General features: G+C 42.0%; 1 protein-coding gene and 1 pseudogene across 7 annotated transcripts in view; both read right to left on the minus strand.

The window, feature by feature from the left end:
- Positions 1 to 27,845, minus strand: part of MGST3 (microsomal glutathione S-transferase 3) — a 1,219,025-nt gene that overhangs the window by 54,192 nt on the left and 1,136,988 nt on the right. The window lies entirely within an intron of this gene.
- LOC126941988 (40S ribosomal protein S2-like) lies at positions 26,172 to 26,890 on the minus strand (annotated as a pseudogene).

The following is a 27,845-nucleotide window of genomic DNA, read 5'->3' on the forward strand; positions in this document are numbered from 1 at the left end:
GACAGGGTCTCAATCTTGCCTAGGCTGGAGTGCAATGGCGCGAACACAGCTCACAGCAGCCTTGACCTCCTGGGCTCAAGCAATCCTCCCACCTCAGCCTCCCTAGTAGCTGGAACTACAGGCATGATTATTTTTTATTTTTTGAGACGGTCTTGCTCTGTTGCCCAGACTGGAGTGCAGTGGTGCATTCTTGGCTCACTACAGACTCAACCTCCCTGGACTCAGGTGATCCTCCCACCTCAGCCTCCTGAGTAGCTGGGACTACGGGCATGCACCACCACACCCAGCTAATTTTGTTTTATTTACTTTTTTATAGAGAGGTGGTCTCATTATGTTGCCCAGGGTGGTCTCAAACTCCTGAGCTCAAGTGATCCTCCCAACTCAGTGTCCCAAAGTGCTGGCTTGGGCCACCATGCCTACCTGGCTCTCAATTTTCTTTTTAATTCTTTCTGATTTGATTTTTTTTTTCAGCTTTATGAGCTGGAAGCATCTGATTGACAAATTAAAATTGCATATATTTAGGCTGAATGATGTGATGTTATATGTATGTATGTATTGTGAAATGACTCCCACAATCAAGCTGATTAACATATCCTCTCCTCACACAGTTCCCATTTATTTTTTGTGGCGAGGACACTTGAGATGTACTCACCTAGCACATTTCAAGTATGCAATACACTGTTATTAACTGTAGTCACTATATGTTGTTCATTAAGTCCTCAGTACTTATTCATCCTATTTGATTTTTTTTTTTTTTTTTGAAACAGGATCTCACTCTGTCACCCAGGCTGGTGTGCAACCTCTCACTACAGCCTCTCCTGCCTGGGCTCAACCAATCCTCCAGCCTCAGCCTCTCGAGTAGCTGGGACTATAGCCATAAACCTCTAGGCCTGGATAATTTTTATATTTTTTGTAGATACGGAGTTTTGCTATGTTGCCCAGGCTGGTCTTGAACTCCTAAACTCAAAGCAATCTGTCCACCTCAGCCTCCTAAGCTGCCTATTTGATATTTTCTAATGCTGATAACAACCCACTAAATTTATTTTAGACCTATAATTTGGAAAATCCTGAGCTAGACTACATACATGTATACTGAGTCATGATATAAGAGGCATATTTTACAATGATCACTTTAAATTAAATTTGAAAAACAAATTACTAGGCCATGTTATAAATGTTGAAATTTGCTTGTGTTGTCATTGTTAAAATCTCTTCTGTCAAGATCCCTTCTGGCCACGCACAGTGGCTCATGCCTGTAATCTCAGCACTTTGGGAGGCCGAGATGGGTGGATCACCTGAAGGTCAGGAGTTCGAGATCAGCCTGGCCAACATGGTGAAACCCCATCTCTACTAAAAATATAAAAAATTTGCCGGGTGTGGTGGCAGGTGCCTGTAATCCAAGCTACTCTACTAAAAATATAAAAATTAGCCTGGTGTGGTGGCAGGTGCCTGTAATCCCAGATACTCGGGAGGCTGAGGCATGAGAATCCCTTGAACTCGGGAGGCAGAGGTTGCAGTGAGTTAAGATTGCGCCATTGGACTCCAGCCTGGGCAACAAGAGCAAAACTCTTTCTCAAAAAAAAAAAAAAAAAAAAAAAAAAAAAAAAAAAATCCCTCCTATTTTTTGGGGGGATTTGCATTCAAGGGACTCAGTTTTAGAAATATTACAAAATAAAAACCCAGACTCTTCCAGTCCTTTAGTAATTCTTATAATGCACTAGGCTTCTTTGCTTTTAAAAAATGCTTCTCACTCCAGTGTGCATCCCTAAACACTATTTTATGTTTAAAAAATGATGTCTTTTAAATGTCTTTTAATCTACAATTCACTGTATTCTTCTTTCACCTTGCACTTTATTTGCTGAATAAACTAAATTGCTTCATTAATAGATTCCCATAGTATGGATTTTGTTAATTACATTGTATGATGTAGTTTAGCATGTTCCCTCTCATTTGTATTTTCTGTAAATTAGTAGTTGGATTTAGAGCTTTGATTAGATAGGTTTTTTCTTTTTTGACAAGACTACTTTGGAGATGATATTGTGTTGTGTCCTTTTGCCAGATGGCAATAATGTCATGTATGTGTGCGTGATGTGTGTGTGTGTGTGTGAGTGTGTATGTTAGCAGCCATTGATGCTAATTGCCTAGTTCTATTAACATATTAAGGGTTTCAAATGATATTCTAATTCAACCACTCTTTCTTAATTTATTAGCTTTAATATGTATATTAAAAGACCCCTCCCCTGACTATTTGGCTACCGAATGATTCGGTTCATATACGAAAGGCAGAACAAGTGTCTGGTTCTTTCCCTTTATTTAAAAGTTCTCAAAATAGTTAAGTTGCTTCCTTATCATACTCCATAGGTGATCAAATAGAGTTTTTTAAAAAGTAACATTTTAAACCCATGGATTTAAACATAATTTGGTGCATTTCAAATGATTTCAGTTTTTATTCTTCTTGATGCTTGTGCTTCAATTATTCTGTCTTTGCTAATAATTGACTCCTGAGTTCCTTTAACATGGCCCTAATTGTGGGCAAAGGATTACCCAGGTGCCGAGGCAGGAGACTGAAGGCACAAACTGTAGCGGTATAATAAAGAAAATAGTTAGAATAAAAAAAAAATACAAATTAGATATAGAGATGATCATGGACAATTATCAATCATTATATAAACATTATTAATCATTAGGTTTTAATATTACTGTTTGTTGCATTACTAATATAATCTAGGAATAACCAGTGGCCATAGGGTCAGGTACTGAAGGGACATTGTGAGAAGTGGCCTAGAAGGCAAGAGGTGAGCCCTCTGTCACGCCCGCATAAGGGCCGCTTGAGGGCTTCGTGGTCAAGCAGTAACACCAGTGCCTGGGAAGGCACCCTTACTTAGCAGACTGCGAAAGGGAGTCTTCCTTTCCTCAGAGGAGTCAGGGAACACTCTGTTCCACCAGCTTCTTGTGGGACGCTGGATATTATCCAGGCCTGCCCGCAGTCACCCGGAGGCCTAAACCCCTCCCTGTGATGCTGTGCTTCAATGGTCACGCGTCTTGTCCACTTTCATGTTCCTTCCATACTCCTGGTTCCTCTTTGAAGTTCATGGTAGATAGCAGTAGAAGAAATGGTGAAAGTATTAAAGTCTTTGATCTTTCATGTAAGTGCATAGAAGAAAACGCTGACATATACTGCCTTCCCTCTCTGCTTCGGCTACCTAAAAGGTAAGGGCCCACTGTCCCATGATCACGTGACTTGCTTGACCTTATTAGTCACTTGGGAGACTCGCCCTCCTTACCCTGCCCCCCTTGTCTTGTATGCAATAAATATCAGCGCGCCCAGCCATTCGGGGCCACTACCGGTCTTCGCATCTTGGTGATAGTGGTCCCCCGGGCCCAGCTGTTTTCTCTTTATCTCTTTGTCTTGTGTCTTTATTTCTTACAATATCTCATCTCTGCACATGGGGAGAACATCTGCTAAGCCCCGTAAGAGCTGGACCCTACACCTAATGATCATGTGTAGCTTCCTTCCTTCCTTTCTATTATGAGATGTTCCAGACTCATCTTGTACCTTTCCTGCCCTAGATCTGGAATCAGCCATGATTTCTTTTAATGGAAAATAGATTTCAGAATCACGATATTGGCACTAGAGATATTCATTGATACTAGGTTGATCATTATTTCTTGGCTTTTCAGTGGACAGAGCAAGGGAATTTTTAAAAGATAAAATACCTTACAAGTTAATATTGATACTTCTCTATTTCAAATTCAGCAATACAAAGTTTTAACTTAACCTCTTCTAATACTTTGTCATTGTTCTTCCTTATTGAGAATTGCCTTAACTTGCCATGATCAGTGGTCCTTTAGGGCTATAGATAGTTGTGTGAGGGTAGAAGGATTGACTGATCTTGATGGAGTGAAGACACTGGAGGTACTCTTTGGGAAAAGCTCATTTCCAAAATGGTAAGATATTATGGTTAGTAAGTTAGACCTGAGCTTCTTCAAGTTATCACTGTACTAGAATTTAGACCATATTAGTAAACTAAACCTAGGACAGGGTCAATAGTTGGGGCTCAAGAACAGGTATAGTGCTGCAAACAGTAAGCAACCAGTAACCTACAAGAACCAGGAAGGCACAGACTGCCAGAGAGTCCAGGACAGTGGTTGGCAGAGGCTGAACAGGCAGAATGGAACATGGAAATCAACGAAATTCCCAAGGAGGCACAGCATCTTTAAACAACTTATCTAAAAAGTGAAGGTACAGAGGGGTTTGGAGTCTTGCCAAGAAGTCACGGCTACTGGTGGTGGTGGGCAGAGTTCAGGAACTTAAATCAAGACCTACTAGAGAAAACCAAATGGCTCACATAAATGTATGGCTGATCTAGGAGATGCTGGGGGCAATCACCCACATCTCAGCTATAACCATTTCCATGGATTACAATTTCCAACTGCCAGCAGCTGCTATTCTTTACCTGAGGGCACTCTGACTGCTGAAACCACTCTATCTGGGCATGCCGTAGATACTGGAGAATTACCCGAGGCTCCTCCACACCCCACAGCTGCCTCCCAGGTTGTATTTTCCAACTGGATTTAGGTTCCTATCTCTCCTTGTGCCACAGGCCCACATGGACACTATATTCTAGTCAGTAGGATGTAGTTCCTCCAGCGGGTCATTCTGTTTCACATCTTCGTACCTTTGTACATGCTGTTCCCTCTGCTTCAATTCTCTTCTCCCATGCCAGTCTTCTCCAACAATTCCTCTCATCCTTTAAAAATGGTCTAAATGACCATCTCTTTGAAGCTTTCTTCCCTAGTCTTAGGGGTCTTTTTCTTACATTCTTATAACCCTAGGACATAATTAATATCCATTGAGTATTTGAATTAAGTATGGGCAAGTAAGGATCCCAGGCACTAAAGCTCACACAGTTTCAATTCTGAGTGTCCTTCTGCCTCCATCAGCAAATTTCTTCCAGGAAGGGTCCAATCTTAATAAGTTCCAAGCCAGCAAGTAGACACAGGGAAGCAGATACAATCTGGTTAGAGGCATTAGGAAGGGGCAGAAATATGAGGCATGTCTTAATAACTCTCCTGATATTCGTTTTCTGGAATTACATAGCAAAGTACCCCAGCTGGGTGCCTTAAACAACAGAAATTAATTTTCTCATAATTCTGGAGGCTGAGATTAAGGTGTTGGCAGGGTTGGTATCTTCGAAGACCATTTTTTTTTGTTTGTTTGTTTTTGTTTTTTGTTTTTTGTTTTTTGGCTTGTAGATGGCCATTCGCTTCTGGTATCTTTACATGATCTACCTTTGGTATATCTGTGTCCTAATCTCTTCTCCTTAAAAGACACCAGTCATATTGGATTAGGGCCCATCCATATGACCTCATTTTACCTTAACTATATTATAGAGGCCCTCACTCCAAATACAATCACATTCTGAGGTTAGGACTTCAGCATATGAATTTTGTGGAGACACAATTCACTGTATAATACTCCCCCAGTATAGAGAACCCATGTTCCTAACATTAAGTCCTGAAAAAACAACTGAGGTATGAATCCTGAGAGAGAGTTTCCAGGCTCTGGAGTCCTTAACTTGAGTCACGGGCTTTGTTTTTTAAACCTATCTCTCTGTTTAAGGCCAGTACTAGAGGGCTAATAGGTTAAAGTCACAAATGATTCTATTCCTTCATAGTTGTTATGATATCCCATAGCTATTCTGGAGACCAAACTCCAGCTAGGAAGTTCCCAGGACTGAGGGATGTTGTTGAAGTTGATTATGGGAGATGAAGACAATAACTGCAGTGAATTTCCACAGATTATGCAGTGTCTCTTCCAGATTTGGAGCAACCAGGCTTAGGCATCAGGGTTTGCAGAAAGAGCTGACTCATGTCATCATTAACTTCTACCCAGAGCATCCTGGACACTGACATTTGTGGTGTCTTGGGCTCTAAGAGGTGTAATGTGGCATTGGAAGGAAGCCACTCCTAAGGGAAGGATCACAGGTTAGCCTTTCTGCTGGGACCCTGTGCTTTGGGAGGTTGCTGAGCCCTTCCCACTCTGAAGTAGCCATGTCTCTGGCTGAGGTCACTCCCTATTATTATTACTTTTTTAAAGACAGAGTCTCCCTCTGTCGCCCAGATTGGAGTAAAGTGGCGTGATCTTGGCTCACTGCAACCTCTGCCTCCTGGGTTCACGTGATTCTCGTGCCTCAGCCTCCCAAGTAGCTGGCAATACAGGTGCATATCACCACACCCAGCTAATTTTTGTATTTCTAATAGATATGGGGTTTCATCATGTTGGCCAGGCTGGTCTCAAACTCCTGATCTCAAGTGATCAGCCTGCCTTGGCCTCCCACAGTTTTGGGATTACAGGCATGAGCCACTATGCCCAGTCCACTCCCTATTTATATGTAGCCTTTGACTGAGGGACAGGGAACTGTTCTGCCTCTTCAAAAGGTCTGGAGAGGAAGGAGTTGTAGAGAATACTCACAGAAGTGTAAAGCAATCCTATTTTAGTTCTTGATGGCACCTTTTCCCCTAAAATCAGGAGATACTTTATTATTCACTTGCTGCCAGACTTCCATTAATTTATGAGAGTCATCATTATAATAAGATATAGAACATAGAATATTAACATTGGAAGAGACTTAAAGATCTAGTCCAGTCCCTCCTCCCCCGACTGTTTTTGAGACAGGGTCTCACTCTGTTGCCCAGGCTGGAGTGCAATGGCATGATCTTGGCTCACTGCAGCCTGAACTTCCTGGGCTCAGGCAATCCTCCTGCTTCAGCCTCCCAAGTAGCTGGGACCATAGGCATAGGTGCATGTTACCACATCCAGCTAATTTTTTGATTTTGTATTTTTTGTAGAGGTGGGGGGTCTCACTTTGTTGCCCAGGTTGATCCCCAACTCCTGGGCTCAATCTATCCTCCAGCCTTGGCCTCCCAAAGTGCTGGAATTATAGGTGTGAGCCACAACACCTAGCCCAGTACCCTTCATTTTGCATATGAGGGAAAAAGAGGAAACCAACATTTATTGAAGCAGATATTTTACATGTTACAAATCCTACAAGATGGATATTACCCTCATTTTATGGACAAAAGGATGCCACTCACAGAATTAAGTAACTGGCCTAAACATACAAGCTATGTGCTAGGGGTGGGATTAAAATCCAGGTCAGTCTACTGACTCCTAGGCCACTTGTCTTTGGGTAATAATTCGTTAACTAACATCCAGTCAGACACTGCTTTTTCAAGTTTAATGCCCTAATCTGTTTCCTCTATAGAAGATCATATTGTCTAAAAAACTCAAACTGACACTACTCAGGAAACTCTTGAAGATTACATAAAGTCAATCAATAGCCTTCTATTACTCAGCCCTGTTGGACCCCAACTTGACTGGTGAAATAGCTAAACCAGTGGACTCTGCTGCATGCCTCACTTAGATTCCAGTGAATTTGTGACTTGGAGATACAGTGGAGGAGCTCACTTTTCTATTTTATTTATTTACTTAGTTGTTTTTTTGAGACCGAGTCTCACTCTGTTGCCCAGGCTGGAGTGCAGTGGTACGATCTTGGTTTACTGCAACTTCTGCCTCCTGGGTTCAAGTGATTCTCCTGCCTCAGTCTCCCAAGTAGCTGGGATTACAGGTGCCTGCCACCACGCCCAGCTAATTTTTGTGTTTTTAGTAGAGACGGGGTTTCACCATGTTGGCCGAGATGGTCTCGATCTCTTGACCTCGTGATCTGCCCGCCTTGGTCTCCCACAGTGCTGGGATTACAGGCATGAGCCACCATGCCCTGCCGAGCTCACTTTTCTGAAGGAGGAATTGCTGAGTACAAGACCAGCAAGCAGGATCACCTGGGAGTAAAGGGAATCCATGCTGAAACAACGAGAATTGAGACCTGTTGAAAGAAAAGAGGGACTAGGGAAAGAGGACCACTGACTACAGAATGTGCGAGAAGAAAGGCGTGAGGGTGTTTGCAAAGACAGCTTTTAAGGGCGCTAAGTTGTAAGAGGGTAGGGCAGCAGAGACAGAGCCCTTAGGCAAAATGGAGCCACTTGGGAGGAAGGGAGTGCTCTGTGGTTGTCATCCTGTGCCACCTTGTGGCCATCTTATCACTTCTCATCAAATAGTCCACCTTCTCTTATTCACTTTATATTTCTAATTGCTCCTACATCCTGGAAAGTCAACGTCACTTGAGTTGCACCCATAGCAACGCTTAATTTTAGTGGTGGATCTCAGGACACTGATTTCTTTGAACTCTCGTTGGTAGTGTGGAAGGAATTGATTGTGGAATACTGAGAGTTACAAGAGAAAGAGGTGGAAAGCAGTCAAGGTTCTCATATATTTCTTTTTCCACTGTGCTGCTAACACACTAATAAACTATTGTAGAGAATTTCCACTATCAATGGATGACAGTTCATATTGACTCTTGTATTAAAGTAGAAATGCAAATGGATTATGATGCTTTTACTGAATTCTAAGCAAAAGCTTGTTTGCTTAATTAATGTCTTGGACTCCAAGTACAGCCTATAGCAATAAAGGAGCAAACAACTATGAGAAAGAATGCCCTACTCTCCTTGCTCAAAGAATGGTTGTGTCAGAGACACTCCTGTGGTGGCAAGCTGCTGTGGGTTTGGGATTATGGCTCTAGAATAATATTAGTCAATACCTATTCAGCACTTGCAAATGCCAGATGCTATTCCAAGCACTTTATGTGATCAACCTATTCAATTGTCACAACAACTCTGTGAAGTTTGTGCCATTAGTATCCCCCTTTTACAGACAAGGAAGCTGAGATTGACTAACTTGTTTAGGGTCACCACACAGTAATCACCACAGTGGAAATCAGAACCCAGGGGTTTGTGCCAGCAGCCACTAGAGTGTTCTGTCTTCTTTATACCCATGTTCTATTTACAACGTCAAGTTCACATATGTCTGGGAACTCTGGCCCTTCTTCTGTGTATCCTACTATTTCTAGAGTTGTCTGCCCTACAGTGTCATTTCTCCTGACTAGGAGCTTCTGAGAAAAGGCTTTCACTTCAGCTTTTTCCACTCGTCTTTGTTCTCCTCCCACTGCCTCTTTTCCAAACACTCAGACTATACTGATTCAGCAATGAATGAGGATGTCCAGGATACTGTGATATTTAAAAAAATGATGGAAGAGTAGGAGTTAGGGAAGGTGAACCCTATTTGAGTCTTGCCTCCCCAAGGCTTAACATGCAGAGAGCCATTTAGATGGCTACAAGGTAACATGAGAGAAAAACATACACCAACCTGCCTACATCGTGGGGAGTGATATTGAGCTCTTGAGGCCAGTGGATCTGAGGTCCAGATGTTAACAATATTCCTTGTCCCCTTAAATGGCTTGAAAGCCTGAAATATAATTCACCTAAATTCTAGCAGCTAGAGTGACTTGAAATACCAGTAAGGTAGACCAGCTATATGAAAAGAGGAAAGGAAGAGTCAGGAAACAGTAGAAGCCAAAAAACTTTCTTTTGAGTTGTTAGAAAAGTAAAGAGAGTCAGCCTGCCCTTCTCTCTGCTATACCATTTCAGAGCTCTATGGAGAACAAGATGCTAGACTCCTAATGAAGATAGATTCCAGCTAAGGTTCAAAAATAAAACAAGAAAACCTCCCGAGGGACCTATGGAGAACTGACTGGGCAGAGGTGCTCAAGTATGTGAAAATTATAGTAACACTGGTTTTATAAGTCAGAGCCCGGATCATCAAAGCACAACATAACATTGGTATATTTCCGTAATGGAAAATGAAGACCTTTCCTTTTATTAATAATGTTCCTGGAAAAGCAACTCTCTATATAGGGAACTCAGAATTACAGCACCCTTTCTGTAGTCAGAAACAAGCTTGGAAGTGAAGTAAAAACAGTATAATAATGTGAGCAATGGGAAGTGACTTCAGCAGAATGGAGGCAAAGCCATTGTGAGAATAGGAGAGATTCAGCCAGGCACTATCAGAAGAGAAGGGAAGAGGGTAACACAATGATTTGAAAAGTACAAAGATGTCATGTATGTGGGGCTTTAAAAATTAACATTGTTTTTACTTTCAGAAAATAGACAAGGTCTGCACAGCTAAGAAGAACAATTCCATGTTTTATGTGCATTTGATGAAAAAACAACTGAAGTAAATCTAAAATAATTCTGACGAAGAACTGATCATAGTCTATGACTCCTGAAGGTTTCTGAAGAAAGTAGCATACATGCTCTGAGTGCTGATTGGATGCAAATTCTTTGCTGGTTATTCAGGCATCCTTCTATCCTTTCTCTTCTGGGCCTATGAGTTAAATCAGCCATAAGACTAACAAACACGCAGCCTGGATTTGCAGGGGCAGGACTAATTTAAACCAGCCACTTTCCCCACCAGTTCAATAGCTGTTTTTTTTCCATCTTGTATCCTGATAATGGACCAGAAAATGTAGTCATTTTATCCATGAAAGAGAAGCTTACAGAATTTTCATTTCCTTCTAATTTTCCTCCCATTGGTTCAGCTGTTGTCTTTCTTCTTTCAAACTTTTCAATTATTTCTTTTTTCTTTCCTCTCTGTTATCTTTCATTACTCTTGTATTTTCCCCCTGAAACTCTAGTCCTTGCTAGGTCTCACTAGTGTGCAGAACGGGGTTGGCAGAATACCAGTCACCTCACCTCACCTTCCCTCCTCCCCCTTCTCCTCTCCCTTCATTTCCCCTACCCTCCCACTCCCTCCTTTCTTTCCCTCCTTCTGACGGTATTCTCTTCCCCAGAAGCAGCATTTTCTTCTTCCACTCAGAACCTTACTTCACCAACATGCCCACGCCTTCCCTGAACCTGCACAATTACTGACTTTCTCCAAAGATCTGTTGCAACTGTCCCCACCCAGGGCTGTCATTATTATTATTGGGTTGTTTTGTTTTTCGATCTCAGGAGCAAACTCTGGAGTTGTGATCCAGTCACCTTCTTCAGCACATGACGCAGGGTACTCAGCAGGGTGTGATCTCAGACACGCAGGGGAGGGCTCCGTGGGCCCGTCGCGTATCCCAGCACTCTCACTTCCTGGGATTCCTTCGAAACCATCTTCTTGGCCCCACAGGAACACTCGACTTAAAAGTCTCCGCTCCTCCCTTAACTGGAAGATTGAGTTTTAGTCACTAACATCCATTTCACAGGCCAGGGAAAATACGGCCCCCTTCTCCGTCCAGTTTCTGTACCCTAACCCCGCCCTCCCAGGGAAGCTGACCACTCAGCTCGAGCTTATGTAGCAGCGCTTGATTGGTGGATCACGAAAAGCGCGCTAGAGAGGGCGGAACTCATTGGGCTGACTCTCCGCGCTTGGGAGGTGCCCTCGCCCCTGCAGGGACTTTGGCCGCTGCTCTGGGCGGCCTGTTGCCGTAGCAACCGCTGAAGCTCTGGGCTGCTGAGGCCGCCTGGCAGCAGGCCGAGCCCCACGCAGGTCCCGGGCTTGCCAGGGATACAAACTCCAGTTCCTTCAGAAAGCCTTCCAGATCGACGAGGAGAGGTGGGATAGTCCCGATGGCTCCACCTCGGCCAGCCACGGGAAGCCCTAAGTTTTATTCGTCATCCCCAAAGCATTATTATTATTCACCCTTAAGGTAAAAACCCACTTGCTTTTGACAGGAGCACAAGAAATACTTTTATTTTATGAGTTAGTGTAATTGCTTAAAATAAGTAAACTCTGAAAAGGTCGGCAATCAGCCTTTTTCTGTCACTTCCCTACTTTTGGCCTTTTATATGAAAAAACAAAACAACCAACCAACCAAAAAAACCTTTCCTGCTGGTTTTTTATATACTTGCTAGACATTTACATTTTGTTATTTGGGTGCCTACAGTGTATTTCCGCCCACGTAGAGAGATTACACCACGAATCCCTGCCACCTTCTGAAAAGTAGGTGCAGTTTACCTACTTTCTGTTTTCAGATATGTGAAAAGACGCAGAAAGAGTAAAGGAATATGTCGAAGTTACTCCCGGTGGGATTGGGGCTGGCCGCGGGAAGGGACATTCCCACCATCTCATTTCGAACCACCTTGGTTTGCAGAGAAGAGACCTGGTTTTCTATCAGAAGGTGGAGGGTACTGCTGGAGGAAGTGGGTAACAAGCAGACAAAAAGGGAAAGTGGGAGAATGTACCTGGCATTCTTGGATATCCTCAGTGTAAAAATATTTCCCTTTCCCGAGTTGTTTTTATTTTATTTTTATGTATGCATGTATGTAGACATTTTAGCAAATAGTCAAAAAGCATTTGCAACTAAGTAGATCAGTAAGCTGGTTGGTGCCATTTTCTTTTCTTTCTTTTCTGTTTTTTTTGTTTGTTTGTTTGTTTGAGACAAGGTCTCACTCTGTCACCCAGGCTGGAGTGCAGTGGCACTCTCGGCTCACTGCAGCCTCCACCTCCTAGGCTCAAGTGATCCTCCCACCTCAGCCTCCCAAGTAGCTGGGACTACAGGCATGTGCCACCACACCTGGTTCATATTTGTATTTTTTTGTGGAGACAGGGTTTTGCCATGTTGGCCAGGCTGGTCTCGAGTTCCTGAGCTCGAGTGATCTGCCCATCTGGGCCTCCCAAAATGCTGGGAAACACAACGCCCAACATCGGGCTCAAACACACGACCCTGAGATTAAGAGTCTCATGCTCTACCAACTGATCTAGCTGGGCACCCCGTTTTGGAATTTAAAAAGAATAAGAAAAAATATGACTGTTGAAGAATGCACTGGTTTTCTTATGCATTTGGATGTCTAAATTCTGATAATTAAAATTAGCCCATCTTTCCTTCTTTCTTTCTCTCTGTCTCTTCCATCTTTGTCTCATTTTCACACAAAGGATTTGGAGAAATGGCTTAATAGAGTCATTTCATTTAAAGCTGCTTTGAAATATAAAAAAAATACAAACGTGAAGTATATTACTATTATTTTAGGTGTTGCCAAATTTATTACCGAAATTCTTAGTTCAGGTGAAACCCCATCTCTACCAAAAAATACAAAAATTAGCCGGGCGTGGTGGCACACGCTTGTTATCCCAGCTACCAGGGAGGCTGAGACGTAAATCACTTGAACCCAGAAGGTGGAGGTTGCAGTGACCCGAGATTGTGCCTGCCACTGCAGTCCAGCCTGGGCTACAGAGTGAGGGCCTGTCTCAAAAAAAAAAAAAAAAAAAAAAAAAAAAAAAAAAAAAAAAAAAAAAAAGAAGAAGAAGAAGAAGAAGAAGAAGAAGAAGAAGAAGAATTCTTAGTTATCACTGATTATATCCTGTGGTATTCAGTATTCAGATTAAAAGAGGCTACAGGTATGTCACTGAAAAAAATTATACAGCTAAAAGTAGAAAACGTTGAACAAAATAATTTCCTGTTGACTTTGTAATTTGAGAAACATATTTTTAAAAATTTTATTTCTGCAACCTTTTGTAGGGATTCCTAATACTTTCTTTACATTTTTAGCGCCAATGTTGTTAATGAAATGTATAGCTTGAATTGCCAGAATTTGGGGGTTTTTGGGTCAAAAGGAGTCAAATATTTGCAGTTTCATATGATTCAACCTACTATGTGAATAGGGAAATTTTGTTTAAAAATATTTTTGAGTTAATCCTTTTTTGATATAAGTGATTACCTAATGTATTGGTTTTATAAGTTAAGATTTTATACACTTTCAGCAGGACATACTTAGACTTTACCAGACTTTTCTGTTTTGCACATGTGTATAGATATCCTGACTAGAAATTCAGGAATTTAAGGGCAACTAGAAATCTTTCAGCACATGTCTTTCACAGCATTAACCACAATCTTCCCTGACAAGTTGGAGGTTACTGACTTTGAAACATAGCCAGCTGCTGGGAACCCAATGTGTATTCCTTCCATGACCCTTAGAAACTGGCCTGTTTCTTATTAATGATTTTTTTTTGTTTTGTTTGAGGCATGTTATGGTCCATTGTTTTGGTTAATTTCCCGATCTTCTGCCATTCTTCTTGTACAACTCATTTTCTTTGTGGTAGGTCTTAGCAAAAGATACCGTGTACAGAAAAGGGGCTTCTGGAAATTATCATGTTTCAGCAACAAAATTGTTTAAACATCTGACAATCATTTACAACCAAACATCTCTGGTCCCATCCATGGAAAATATCACACATAGCAGAGAAAATTGAAAAGAGCTGGCAGAAGATATCTGTTGAGTTTGTATTGCACACTGTTCAAATGGGTTCCTAGGAAACCTCAGACTGGGGTTATTTTTTTGTTTTACTTCAATTTAACTTGTTGGGTCTGTTCCCTTATGCTGAAAGTGGGGGATCAGAGTCTGGTTTTGAAGGTGAACTTGAGAAATTAATTAGTTCATTCTCCTCCTGTCTGGAAACTTGGCATCGTGATGGACATAGAGTCTGATTCCAAAGGGCAGATGGAGACTCTTTGAAATTCTTGGACAGGCAGAATGTCTTCTGCCATCCCAGGATGCACTCTGCCTGCCCAAGAACCTTGCTCATGAAGTCTAGTCTTAGGTACCACTGTGCCGAGGGCTCTGTAGAAGGAGCAACTCCACATGGTTTGGACCAATTGTTTGTCAACCTAGGGAGTAAGCCTGATCTTTTAATTCCTGGTTAGAAACTTTGACTGTATCTTGTCTTTAGGAGTCCATTGACCTGTAGATTTCTCTAAGTCCTTTTTTTCCAGAGTTGTTTTTGATAAGAAAAACGTGTAAGGAGCCCTGGTTAGCCTGAAAATAAGCCTTCAAGGTGAATTGGTTTAATCCTAGGATGTGACTAGCCTTTAGCTCACAATGACATTTCCATCTGCTTTAAAGACATTGAACTAGGTAGGGGTGAGAAGATTCTGCAGTGTCTTAGGAACATGCTTCTGAGGGGAATAGTAATAGCTCAGCTTTCTCTAATATAAGAAATGTGAAGTTATTGTTGAGCCTGATAGGGCATATTCTTCTAGTATATAAATCACACTATTATTAATGTAATCTGCAGGATAAAAAACTTTGGGATAATTAGTGAACAAATCAGTCACTCATAAGGCATACAACCAGAGAAAATCAGGCTTCATTAGTTTGCTTATGATGAGAAGCTCCCAGTTAATAATTATAGTTGTCTTAATTGAACCTCAGATGGCAGTTTTCTGCCTATCAACTGAGCAGGAAATAGATTTTGGTTTCATGCCTGTGATCTTAATCTAATTAATGTATGAAATGCCTTTCTTTACAAAATCATGTTTGCATGTCTTTAAACCGTTGCTATCCAGGTGAAATACAGTGCCATCCAGACATGTAATTTCAAATTTTCTAGCAGTCCCGTTAAAAATAAAAACAGATAAAATTAATTTTAATGACATACTTTATTTAACCGGATATAGCCAAAATAGTGTCATGTCACTGTGTAATCAATATAAAAATAATTAATGGGATTTTAAAATTTTTATATGAAGTCCCAGAAATCCAGTGTGCATTTCACATGTACAGTGCATATCAGTTTGGACTAGCCTAATTTCAAGTACCAATGGCCACATGTAGATAGTGGCTGTTGAACTGCTACTGCACTGTATCTATAGTTAGGCAGAGGATTTTAGAGGGGAGAGGAAAATGGGGCAGGAAGGAGAAAGGAAAGAAGGAGCCCCTGCTGGATCAAGAGAATCCATGGCACCACATCTCCCAGCATAGGCATCCCCTAAAGCTTTGGTTTCCTTTATTTAACACCCCAGCAGGAGATTGTAATTGGAACAATCTTATGTACTCAATATTTGCCTTAAAAAATTTGGAAAGTGAGAATAGGTGGTTTTGGCCTGTTAGAATGAGAATGGACTTTTGTGACAGGGCAGATAGACCTGAGTTCAAACCAGCCCTGCTGGGTCTGAGCTGTGAGCTTATGCAAATATGCAGTCTTTTTGGCTACACTCTAATAATAGGGGCCCAATAATGGAGACAAAAATGCCAGTCTTGCAGAGTTTTAGTGGGGATTGAATTAGATTCCTTATGTGCATGTACCTCATTGAGTCAGAGTGTGGTGTATGGGAGATGCTCAGTCTCCTGGTGCTATTTCCTCTTAATCCATCTGTTTTTCTAATAAGGGCGCTTTTCTCAGCCTTTCCTCCCTCTATTCCCTCTTTCAGGATTTGAACTGATTTCCTACTCCACATTCCCAGAATTAAGGAAAAGTACTAGAGTACTTACTCCTTCACATTCACTACTCTACCTTCCTACTCTACATCCTCAGTTTCTGCCGCAGCCTCTGCTCATAGGATTTAGTTGTGATTGTGTTATGACTATAAAAAACTTATTGTTGAGGCACCAGTAATGATGGTAATAACAATTCAGTGACCACCTATTCCAAATCCATATGAAATGTTCCATTAAGTCGCTCTGAATTTGGTGAAAAGACCAGCAGTATTTCTATTTTTGATCGATAGGTGGCAGCATTGTCTAAGTCACTGATCTCTGAGCTTCGGGTCTGTCAGCCAGTTTCGTTTTTGGTGCCACAATTGTAATTATCTATGGTTCATTTTCTTAACCTGGAAAACTTTTTCTTTTCGTCAAAAAGTCTAGGGTAACTGGCTGGGCGTGGTGGTGCGTGGCTTGTAATCCCAGCTACTCAGGAGGCTGAGGCAGGAAGAATGCTTGAGCCCAGGAGTTGGAGACCAACCTGGGCAACATAGTGAGACTCTGCCTCAATTAAAAGAGAAAAAGTCTAGGGCACCAGACTACCATGTCAAGGTGCCTATTAAGCCCCACTGGGGCTGGGTCCCTGGTAGGGGCCTAGGAGGGTGATGGTAGGAAAGAATACTTTCCAGTAGGAGATCCCCAGGGGTCAAGATGTGAGGAATGAGAGTGGAGAAGTGGACCCAGAAGGCTGGATGAAAGCTGGAACAGCTTCTATAGACAGAGACTGCTGATAGGCGTCAAAGACTGGTCTTCTGGCAGGTTCACTGTAATAACCGGGAGTGGTTTTCTTGCTCTCATCCCCCTTAGCAAGACGTGTCATCTTTAAATTGGATACGTTTGAACAAAAAGTTCTGTGTTTTTAAATATTTTGTCACCTGGAGTTTCTATGCATCTTCTCTCCCCTCAGTACAATGAGAGTTGGTATTCTGAATGACAATCTTAGGGAATCGCATTATTCAACTATTTGAATTAAAGAGAGTCTAATTATATTTGCAAACTTAAAGTTCTTACAGACTTTCCTTTGCATTTCATCAGGTGAGTTCATTTGACTTATTTGGTGTGGATCAAGTGATTAACTAGAGAACATTTGGAGAACGCAGGAAAGACGCCAAAGACAAAATAAAACAAAGCTTTGGTTTATTTTATTTAACACCCCAGCAGAAGATTGTGTTCAATATCCCATTAGCTTTAAAAGACATGTATCTTAGAAAATAGGATAGAAACTATTAGTTATTATTCCAGAGGATGGACTAAACCAGAAAAACTTTTGAAGTCAAGCTACATGAATTCTGTGACTAATCATGCTAACAAAAAAGAGAGCAGGAAACCACTAGGATTATCTTGGTTTGTCTGTATTCAGTCGTTTATTTATATATTAAAAAACTTGGGCTGGATGCCATGGCTCACACTTGTAATCCCAGCACTTTGGGAGGCCGACATGGGTGAATCACCTGAGGTCAGGAGTTCGAGACCAGCCTGGCCAACATGGAGAAACCCTGTCTCTACTAAAAATACAAAAAAAAAAAAAAAAATTCACCAGGCACAGTGGCTCACATCTGTAATCCCAGCACTTTGGGAGGCTGAGGCAGGACGATTGTCTGAGTCTAGGAGTTCAAGACCAGCCCGGGCAACACAGTGAGACCTTGTCTCTAGAAAACATAAAATTAGCTGGGCATGGTGGTGAGAACCTGTAGTACTAGCTACTACGGAGGCTGAGGTGGGAGGACTGCTTGAGCCTGGAAGGTCAAGGCTGCAGTGAGCTGAGATTGTACCACTGCACTCCAGCCTGGGTCACAGAGTGAGACCCTGTCTCAAAAACCAGAAACAAACAAACAAACAAAACACATAGCCATGTGAGGTGGCTCAAGCCTATAATTCCAGTAATTTGGGAAGTTGAGGTGGGAGGATCACTTGAGCTCAAGAAGTCAAGGCTGTAGTGAGCTGTGATCACACCACTGCACTCCAGCCTGGGTGACAGAGCAAGAACCTGTCTCAAAAAACAAAAAAACAAAAAACAAAACAAAACAAAACAAAAAAAAATACGCTGGGCGCGGTGGCTCACGCCTATAATCCCAGCACTTTGGGAGGCTGAGGCAGGCAGATCACCTGAGGTCGGGAGTTTGAGACCAGCCTGGCCAACGTGGAGAAACCCGTCTCCACTAAAAATACAAAAAAAAATTAGCCAGGCCTGGTAGCGCGTGCCTGTAATCCCAGCTACTCAGGAGGCTGAGGCAGGAGAATCGCTTGAACCTGGGAGGCGGAGGTTGTGGTGAGCTGAGATCACATGACCGTACTCCAGCCTGGGCAACAAGAGCGAAACTCTGTCTCAAAAAAAAAAAAAAAAAAAAAAAAAAAAAATTAAGTACCTTCCATGTGCTATGTATTGTGCTAGAGGGAGGGCAGAGGAAGGAGAGTTGAACAATGAATGAAGTACAGTTCTTACTTCCTTACTTGTAAGTACTTATAATTTACTGGAGAAGAGAGACAAGCAAATCAATAATTCTAATGTGGTAAGTACCACGATAGGGAAATACACTTTGTTATAGAAATAGAGAGGCCACCTACCTGCCCACTGGTAGTCAAGAAAGCCTTCACAGGGAGGTGACACAAGCTGTCTTTAAAGGCAGATTATAATGATCTGAATTGGGTATGGGAAGTTGGAAGAAGGCTATTCGAAAGAAATGTGCAAAGACCTTCATATTAGGTGGCCTGATATTTGTGAGGAATGGCAAGTACGTTGATATGAAGCAGAGCCACAGGGTATGAGTGCATTGGGGAATGGGAGAGTAGTGGGAAATGAGTTTGGACAAAAAGCAGGAGTGAGATAACGATAAGGCTTTCATGCCATGTTTAGTAGTTTGGCATTGTATCTTATAGGATTTGATGACAGATGGATGTGGGGGTAAAGGAGTGGGACAAATGTGGGATGATTCCCAGGCTTCTAATTTGGATGATAGAATGAATGTTGGGAATACAGAGGGGCAGGGTTGTGGGAGGTGAGAAAGACAATGAGTTTACTTCAGTACTTTGAGGGATCCTGCCCAGGTGACAACTGACTCTATATAACTGGCTATCGAGAGAGAGAGAGAGAGAGAGAGAGAGAGATCTAGATTTCCAGTTACAGATGTTATTCAATAATAATTACCATTTACTGAGAACTTCCAGTGTACCTGATTTCGTTTTAATCCTCATGTTAAATCCTCTTAACAATTCCACAACCACATTTTACAGATGAGGAAGATCAAGGTACATGACTTGTCCAAAGTCACATGGCCAGCCAGAGGTAGAGCTGGGATGTGAACCAAGGCTGATAATAGCATCTGCATTCTTAGCCATTGCTTTCTCCAGGAGCCATCCACATGGAAGTGGTAACTGCAGCAACAGGTATAGATGAGACTTCAGGGACAGGACATACAATGAGAGCAGTAAATGACTGAGGCTGCAGCTCTGGAGAATACAACCATTTGTGGGACAAATACGAGAAGAAGAGCTCATGGAGATGGAAAGAGTTGCCATAGAGGGAAGAGGAAAATGAGGAATGGATACTGTTTAGAAACCCAAGAGGAAAATTTCAAGGAGGAGAGGGTCAATAATGGCAAATATCACAGAGATCAAGTAACTGGGACTGAACAGTATCTATGCTCTTCCAAAGATACTTCTGTGACTTCCTGGCACCAGGCCCACATTTCCAGTGGATGACCAAACAGAAGCATTTGGGATTTCTACAGGCATCTTCACTTTCTGAGTTCCTTTTCTGTTGATAATATTACTATATTTTCAGACATCCAGAATATACCCATCAGGATGATCTTTCATGTCCTTCTTCCACATGAGCACCAATGAGCAAATCATGTTGACCCTAACCTGACAATGTTTCTCTCATCTACCTCCTCCTCTCCATGCCTTCTCTGACACCGCAGTTCTTTGCTTTATACCCACACCATTGTATTTCTATCCTGATTAGTCTTCTTGCCTCTGCTCACATTCTCCTCTAATCTGCCTGCCCAATTAATCCTTCTGAAGCCTCACCCTTGCCACGCCACTCCCCAGCTCAGAAACCTTCAGTGGCTCTTGTTTATGACGTAAATTCCAAATTCCTATTGAAAGCCATCTATAAAATGGCTCTCACTTATTTTTCTACCCCCGTCCCCAAATTATGTGCCTTGCAGCCTATTCTTCAGCCAGACTGAAACAAATGTGTTGTTTCCTGTGTTTGCTTCCTTAGATTCATTGCTTAGAACATCCTTTCCACCTGGATGCACTTTGCTTTCATCTTTCAGGTTCAAATCCTGCCTACCCTTCAAAGGTCATCTCAAATACTATTTTCATCTGTGAAATTTTTCTAGACTCTTTCCATCAGAAATAATTTCAGCCTCTCTGAACTCACATGAGTGTGGCACTTTATACCCCTCTTAGGGCAATTAATGCTTTCTACCTTATTTTTTGGGGGGTGGGGAGGGTTATATATGTCTTAGTTCTTGAAGGCAAGGTCTATTTTTAAGCTACTTTTTTATTCCTCACTTTGCTTGCCACATGGGTGTTCTATATGTAGGTGTTTTTATTGAATATTTATTTATCGAATGAATGGACAGATCTGGCAAAGAGAGTATTTCAATGGATGGTTGGTGTCACTGTCAGAAACTGTGGACTATTTCTTTCTTAATTTTCTCTTTAGACAGAGACTTTCTGTTGCCCTGACATCTCAGCAAGATGGTAAAGACCTATAGTTAATGTTTAAGAAAAGTTCATTTTGGGTAGTGTCAGTGTCTGTGACAGAAGGGTTTAAGCAGATATTTGGTTCCTCAGATATGCTCTAAGGAGCTACATTTTCTTATTTGGGGAAAAATCTGCAGTTCTCTGGAGTATCACAACATCCAGTTTGGTTATTTTTGAAATGTTTAATGTTGCCACCCACTGCAGAGGCAATGTTTAGAATGTGCCTTTGAAGGTGGGTAGATAGCAAGGTGAAAGGAAAAGGTGCTTTTCTTTGGAATGGAATCCTGGATCTCTTGGAAATGTCTTCATGTTTGGTGACTGTATACTATTTCTAGATTTTCCCTTGACTCACAGATAGAACCAGATTAGGGAATTAGAAGCCATAGCCAGGACACTGGACCCAGTTTGGTGGTGCCTGTCTGTCCTGCTTGTGAAATTCAGTCTGGAGTATGGAGTTTCCATGGCTGAGCCTTCTATCCTGCATGGGTCTCTTTGGCCTTCTCTGGCCTTTGAGATATTTTATTCTCTAGCCACATGTGGATAAGCTGCTTGTTAAGCAAAATGCAGTGGAACTCGAAGGAAACATCAATGGAAAATTTCTTATGGCATTGTGTTTATTTAGGTTTCAATGTCAAATTTAAATTTTATAATTTGAGCACATGGACAGTTGGCGTTCTTAGCCTCTTACCTGGGCAGAGCTAAATTGATCCTTTGGGCTAAAAACAGACCATTGAATTGCTCTGTTTGCTAGTTTCTATGCCAGGCAGATAATCAACAACAAATTTAATTTCTCTTGGTCTTCTTTAATGAAGATAGTATATCCTTCCCAGATGCTTATACCCAGCCTTTCTTGTCTATCTTTTCCCCTCTACTCAGTGATGAGTTAGCCAATAGGCAGTTGTGGACCAAGGTAAATGCCACATCTTCATCAAAAGGCGAAGGACAGCCCATCCTGGGGGAGGGGAGGAAAAGATATCCACCATCTGCTGCATTTCTTGAGCAGGTGCTGCAGGGGCTGTCTTATTTTTTTCATGCCTGGGCCATAGCTACCCATATCGCAAATGAGAAGCTCAAAGATTAAGAAGGTCCTAGCTATGGGTGCCACCCTCTGTTAGCTTGAATATCACTTTGTGCTTTCATCCTCGCTCTCCTTATACCCCCTTTTACCCAATCTCGACTTATTCACAATTACACCTTCCTACATGGAATCTAAAGGGATTGATTTGGAATCATTTTCACTGCAAATCAGTAAATTCACATGTGCTCACAATTTTTTCATATTCTATTTCAGAAGGAATGGTTTTGGTATTTTTGTGTAAGCACTCTAGTGCTTTTCCTTAATTCTTTGTTTCTTTGGTTTTGAGTTCTACATGCTTTTCCCTTCTAATTTGGCCCCATTTATTTCCTGTCCTCTTTTAACCTGTGTCTGATGCCTTTACTTGCTGTTCATTAGAAACTTGAAGGTGACAGGGGTCTTGATTTATAGAATAAGAAATTAGATGGGACTCTCTTTTTAAAAGGGGGGCTCAAGTCAGAAACACCTTTTGTGCTATGGTCAGAAATTTTATAAATTTTATATGGCGCCTGGAGTTTAGACATTTTATATAAAGTCTGGGGTTGAGAATTAGGAATTTAAATTTATAATTGATTGTCTAAAGACTCTGGATTCCAATTTATGGAGTATGCCAAAATGGGTTGGTAGAATCAGGTGACTCACTGCACAAGCAAAGGTAACCAACCTTTAAGACTTTAGTCAAGATTGTGAAGAGTGACCAACTTAACAAACTGTATCTCCAAGTAGCTGGTTAAACTTTCTGTAATGACATTGAATGATTTATATATAATATTCTAAGCAATGTAAAGAATTAAAGCCAGTGGGATTGGAAATCATGTACATAAAGCACTTTGTGGTTTGTTATTCTTATGGCAAAACATGTTTTTTTCATTTAATCATCACCATACCCTTGTAAATAAGGCAATACTGTGACCTCGTCTTACACATAAAGGAACAGAGGCCAGAAAGCTTAGCTTAATTGCCTCAAAGTCACACGCAGTGACTGAGACAATCCAGGTCATCTGACTTCAGATCTCAGCCTCTTTCCATATATTTAAGTCCTTATCTTGGTGAGCAAATGTGACAAAGACAAAAAAATTAACATATGCACATTCAGAATCTTTCCATTCCTCCTGCCTTCTAAAAGAAAGTAGGTTTCTTGGATGGGCAGCTGCTTTTGTTATGTGGTATCTGATAATGAGAAGGGAGAATTGAATGATTGAGTTACATTGGTTAGGGCAGAGAGGTACTGGAGGGAGAGAAGAATATTCCAGAAAGGGAAACAGGAAGGGGATGACAGCAAATGAAGGCTGAGATTTGAGAGCTAGTTTTTGGGTGTTTGGGGGAGTGTGAGACATGAAGTTGGTAGCACGTCTGTTCTCACGAGAGAGTAGGAAGAGGATGGAGAAAGAGGGTCTTGAGAAGTTTTATTTTTATTATGAAAGGAATGCTCCCTTGGTGCCTTTTAAAGAAATTGCAGTAACAATTTCAGTTGCTTTTCAGATCTCTTTGAAGGCTAACTTGTTCTTTCTTTAGATTTAATGCTTCTCTGCAACTGGTCCAGCTTTATGTGTGTTACATGGGCTCATTAACATGTAATATGTTAATCCAAGTTTTCACTTTCTCACATGCGCTTAGGCAGGGAAAAAGAGGTCAACAATGTATTGAACACAAACTCAACAACGCCAGAGAGAACTCTGAGGAATAAGCAAAGGAGAAGTTTCTGTCTTCTTGCTCAGCTCTGTTGTTGGAGGCCACACTCAGGCCTGAGTTAAAGTCTCAGGTTTGCATTGTGAGACTCCTCACTTCACAGGTTCTTTTCTTCTTATACTTAGGAAATTCTTCTTGGTGCTAATCTGATCCTTCTGTAATTGAGTAATGACCATGAATATCCTTTTATTCACAGGAAGAGAAACAGCACAGCTCTAAAGGGAGGGTTTTTTTTTTTTTTAATTTGTTTCCTCATATTCTCGTATTTCAAAGCTTGTGGTAATCATGGTCTTGTGACTTGATTCCACTGTATAATAGTCTGGACAGCAGCGGTGGCCGTGGGTCATGAACTGGGTATAGAAATGTGCTGCCTTGGCTGAACCGTTGATCTTGTCCCAGGAGAGAAGCCACTGAGTCTCAGCTGAGTCAAGGCTGGGAACAGGAGAATCTGGGGCCAAAGGTAGATCCTGGCATATGACTTATCTGAACATCTGGGGACTTTATGTTTGATTTTGTTGAGATTTGACACTTTATCTGCAAACTTCAGGCTATTAGTTCAGGGAAAGGAAGCTGATTATTCATTAATTTTATACCAATGTTCAGAATAGACTAACAGATCAAGAGCCTGTAGTTTGAATAGGAGTGGAAGCAAGTACTTTTCTTTCTGTCCCTTGAGCTACTCCCTATGACAACACGAAGTAACTAGGCTTGCAAAATCAAGTACATTATTCATTCCAAAATACTGGCCAGTGCTTGATCAATACCATAACTTGGGGGCATTTTTTCATAGCATTTCCTCTGGTTGCCTGCTTACTTGCAACTTCATTTTCCTTAAGATAACTACTTCGACTACTTCGAAAGGGACTGCTGTCATTCGGATGAACAAACCTTGGTATGTGAGTTTTTAAAAAGTCATCCACATTATTTTATTGTTTCACCTTGCAGGTGTTCATTTTTGTCTTAAATAGACCTCTTTGGGTTGTAAGCAACAGTTAAAAAGTGAAGTTATTTTAATGGAAACTGCTATAACAAAATACCATAGACCAGGTGGCTTATAAACAACAGAAATTTATTTCTCCCTGTTATGGAGGCTGGGAAGTCCAAGATCAAGGTGATGGCAGATTGGTGTCCAGTAAGGGCTTGTTTTATGGTTCACAGATGGCACCTATTTGTTGTGTCTTCACATGGCAGATCAGACCTCTTTTATAAAGGCACTAATCCTATTAATGAGGGCTCCATCCCATGACCTATTCACCTCTCCAAAGGTCCTACCTCCTAATACCATCACCTTAAAGATCAGGATTTCAACATAAACACTCAGACTATAGCCAAGTCAAACTAAAGTAAAAATGGCAATTTAATTCCTCATGTGACTGAGAAGACTATAGATATATTAGTAAGGCTTGATTGTGTCTCGAGGGTCCATCTGTCTTCACCTCTCAGCCTGGCCTCTTCCTGGTTGACTGCAATTTTGTCTATGTTGGCAAGACAGTTGCCAGCACAGACCTAAAGAGATATGAGTAACTGGAGGGGCTTAAATAATTTGGAACTAGTCTGAGAAGTCTTATGACCTTGCTATACTTTGGTTTCCTCATCTGTAAAATGAGATAATAACACTATGTCCATAGAGTATTAAGTGAATATTTAATGAGGTAGTGGAAGATGTATACCTCCACAATTAACATGAGCTTTGGAGTCATACCTGGTTCCATATCTTGCTCAGTTACTTGTGTATGAGGATACTTATAATACTTGATCATAGGTTTTTTGGGCTTTAAGATTCTAGAGTGTCTATAAAACCTCTAATAGGGTATCTGGCACATAGAGCCACTCAGTAAATGGTACCTATTAATTGAGTAGAATTTTGAGAAATGGACATTGATGGCTTGAATGTAAAGGTAAACTCAGGCATGGGGAAGGGCGTGGGCAGTGATCCGTAAAGGGGGAACTTCTGGCTTGGGGCAGCGAGGTAAGCTTGGGTAGCACCCGTGGTTAGAAATGGGGCTCTTACTCTTGGTGTTAGAATTATGATAAACACACACACACCAAGAGACGGTCTGGGGAAGAGCCTGTCAGCCAAACAAGAAGTTAGCACCTTTGGAGGAGAGCTCTGGTTCCATCAGAGAGGCTGTGTTTTTGGAAGGATTCTTTTTGTAGAATTTCAGTACTTAGTGTTCATTGCACTCACTTGAATTGCCTCTGAAGTCAGAGGGAGTCTTCTTAATATTCTTGATGGTGGCAAATCTTCCACTTATGAGGTGGATTCTACAATTCAGAGCCAAACCGAATGAATTAGGTAGGGGATAAAGCCAAGTAATTCTGATTCAGATTAAAAAAGACCAAACTAGTGTGATTATTTTGTTTTCCCCTCTGGCTTAAACTGGCTTTTGAAAACAACGGTATGAGTAAGTTATATAACACTTTAAAAATCAGTGTCATAATTTTATATTTTACAGGTGGAATATATATATACACACACGCACATACACAGACACACACACACACATATATATTTTACAGGTTTAATTCACTTTCTTTTTCTTGTATAAAAACCCTATGTTGTAGCCGCAGCTGGAGCCTGGGTCCTCTGCACAGAGACTCTGGTGTGGGTCTTGGCGAGGTGGTCAGGGAATTCTTGCTAGGGAGACTTGGTGAATACAGCCACCTTCCAGAGGTCGGGGGTCAGGTAGCTGTAGGTCTTAGAGAAGGCATCAAAGGTGGCCTTGGCAAAGTTGCTCAGGGTGGCAGTGCAGCCCCTGGCTGAGGTGTAGCAGTCATGGATACCAGCCATCATGAGCAGTTTCTTGGGCATAGGCGCCGAGACGATACCAGTGCCCCTGGGTGCGCGGATGAGGCGCACCAGCACAGAGCTGCAGCGGACTGTCGCCTTGCAAGGGACGGTGTAGGGCTTGCCGATCTTGTTCCCCCAGTAGCCTCTGCGCACGGGGACAATGGAGAGCTTGGCCAGGATGATGACCCTGTGGATGGCAGTGGCCACCTCCTTGGAGCACTTAACACCCAGACCGACATGACCATTATAGTCAGCGATGGCAACAAACTCCTTGAACCTGGTGCGCTGGGCCGGAGCGGGTCTGCTTCTGCACCGGCATAATCTTCAAAACCTCGTCCTTGAGAGAGGTCCCCCAGGAAAAAGTCAATGATCTCAGATTCCTTGATGGGCAGGGAGAAGAGATAGATCTCCTCCAGGGACTTGATCTTCATGTCCTCGACCAGGCGGCCCAACTTGGTGATAGGCATCCACACCTTATCCTCGGCCTTGCCTCTGCGAGCTCCGTGGCCTCGGCCCGGCTTGGTCCAGGGCAGCGACCCCGCCCTGAATGCCACTGGCGAAACCTGCAGGGAAGCCACCGTGGTTCCCCATCCCAGGGCCTCCCTGCTGCATCAGTGTCACCTGCCATTTGATGTTTTCTCAGAGAAGAAGCTACATGTGGAATATATTAACTCAACAAATTGTGTGTACTTGCTAGACATTAGGCATGATAGTAAGTGCTAGGGTTACAAAGTATTGCCTTTTGGGGAACCCATGGTTGTTGGGGAGAAACCAGAAGATCAGTCATCACAGTGCGGCAGGATCAGACTTGTGGTTTGTTCAGGTTCCGGGAGCAGTCACTGCAGTGAGAATGGGTGAGTTGGGGCACGCCGTGGTGTCTGGGAAATTTTAAAATAGAAGTGATCCTTGAGCAAGAAGTTGAAGGATGAATATGGATTTATAGAATAAGCAAGGTGTAGAGATGTGTGTGCATGTGTGTGTGTGTATTTCATAAAGAAAGACATGCATGTGTAAAGGCCTGGAGGCTGTTGATGTCAGCAGAATGTTCTGAGGAATGAGTAAGATGAAATAGATGAAACACTTGAGGGCATTTTTTCTCCATTAGTGGAGGCTAGGAGAGGCATTCAATGTCTAGTGTCTAACTAGGGTTAGGATTTGAAGAATCTTTTTAAGATGTCTGGTCTTTTTTTTTTTTTTTTCTTTTAGAGATGGGGTTTCACTATGTTGCCTAAGCAGTGGCTATTCATAGGCACAGTTATAGCGCACTGTAGCCTTGAACTCCTGGACTCAAGCTATCCTCCTGCCTTGGCCTCCCAAGTAGCTAGGGCTACAGGCACATGTGACTGTGCCTGAATAAGATGTCCCTTCTCAAAAGTCAGCAAATAAAAGGTAGCTGAGAGAAAGCCATTGTTCCTACCTGATCACCTGCCCAACCAT

This window comes from Macaca thibetana, chromosome 1 (genome assembly GCF_024542745.1).
Source record: "Macaca thibetana thibetana isolate TM-01 chromosome 1, ASM2454274v1, whole genome shotgun sequence".
In the NCBI taxonomy this organism is placed as follows: Eukaryota; Metazoa; Chordata; class Mammalia; order Primates; family Cercopithecidae; genus Macaca; species Macaca thibetana.